General features: G+C 32.1%; 1 protein-coding gene across 1 annotated transcript in view; it reads left to right on the top strand.

Moving 5' to 3' along the window:
* The window catches only part of OMD (osteomodulin), a 12,055-nt gene extending 11,081 nt beyond the window's left edge, over window positions 1–974 (top strand). Inside the window, exon 3 of the mRNA XM_053721186.1 lies at window positions 1–974. This exon is cut by the window's left edge and continues 569 nt beyond it. The gene's annotated coding sequence lies outside the window, so the exon portion shown is untranslated.
* Window positions 975–1,546: the final 572 nt, after the last annotated feature.

The following is a 1,546-nucleotide window of genomic DNA, read 5'->3' as shown; positions in this document are numbered from 1 at the left end:
TTAACCCCTTCCTCAGACCATAAAAAACATATATATATATATATATAAATAATCTGCAAGGTTTACTCTTATACATGTGCAGCCCAATGACCAGCTAACTCCCTGTAGCTTTAAAAGGGACAGAGAACACCTTGTAATTACAATACATTCCTGTTGTGTTGCTACAGAAAAACATTTCAGCCAAGTCTTTAAAACGGGATATGATACCCAAATGTATTTATTTTTTCATGATTCAGATAGAATCATTTTATTTCTATTATTTAATTTATTTTGTTCTCTTAGTATCCTTTATTAAAAAGGATACATAAGTAGTCTAAGGAGCTTCTGATTGCTGGCTACACATATTTGTCTCATGTGATTGCCTCACCTAATGTGTTTAGCTAGCTCCCAGTAGTGCATGCTGCTTCTTCAACAAAGGATACAAAAAGAATGACGCAAATTAGATAATTAAACCCCAAATTGTTCTTTCATGATTCGTATAGAACATACATTTTTAAACCATTTTCCAATTTACTTCTATGTCCCTGTGACATTTTTAAACCATATTAACATCCTTTTTACCCCCCATTTGCGTTATTTGGAGGAGCTTATCTAGGCTTTAGTCTGCAAAGCTGGACTTTGTGCAATGTGAACACAGATGTAATCAGTGACCAAAGGCAGCCTGACTATCTTATTATAAACCATTTATTGTGCTTTTAAATAGGGTCTTAAGCTGATAATCTTGTGCATCTCATTTACTTCTAGAGACATTAAATACTCAGAAATATACAAGTAAGACTTTTAAAAGCTTGGGATTATTAACCTTCTTTAATCAGAGTACTATTTATACAGTTTTCTACAAAGTAAATATAGAACATTGCATTTCTGTCAGGGGTTGTAGTTGTTTGCGCTATAAAATCAAAGCTACTGAACAAAGATGTGCCATTCAGTCTCTATTCAGCGTTGTATTAGATAAAATATTTCACATTACTGTATTCATTTAATACTAGAAAACTTTCTGCTCATTTACCATCAAATGTACTACAAGTAAACTGCTTGGGACCGGAAAAGGTTTGGATTTCGGAATATTTGCACCTGTAAAATGAGACAGTTTGGAGAGGGGGTGGAGCTAAGTGTAAACAACAATATCTTATGTCATTTACACAATATTTACATGATACATTTTATACATAACCTATAGGTAGTTTTATATCATGTTTAATACTTTTGTATACATTGTACCAACAGGAAGATAGTGAGGTGCTGATAAAACAACAGTAGTTTACATATAGACTAATTATTTGCATTTGAGAACACACAAAAACAAACCACAGATGCATGCTGATTGTGACTTACTGGTAGGGAAAATGGTAATTTTTAATCATTTAATTTAAAAATATATATATATATATTAATGAAAAGTTTGGTTTTCAGAATAATCTCTGGATTTATATGCATAAGTAACTATCATACAGGCATAGTACTTAAAGGGTCAGTAAAGTAAAAAACAAAATTTATGCTTACCTGATAAATTCATTTCTCCTGTAGTGTGGTCAGTCCACGGGTC

The sequence above is a fragment of the Bombina bombina genome, chromosome 7 (genome assembly GCF_027579735.1).
Source record: "Bombina bombina isolate aBomBom1 chromosome 7, aBomBom1.pri, whole genome shotgun sequence".
In the NCBI taxonomy this organism is placed as follows: domain Eukaryota; kingdom Metazoa; phylum Chordata; class Amphibia; order Anura; family Bombinatoridae; genus Bombina; species Bombina bombina.
The sequence above is the reverse complement of the archived record's forward strand: the minus strand, read 5'-3'. Positions and strand labels throughout refer to the sequence as shown.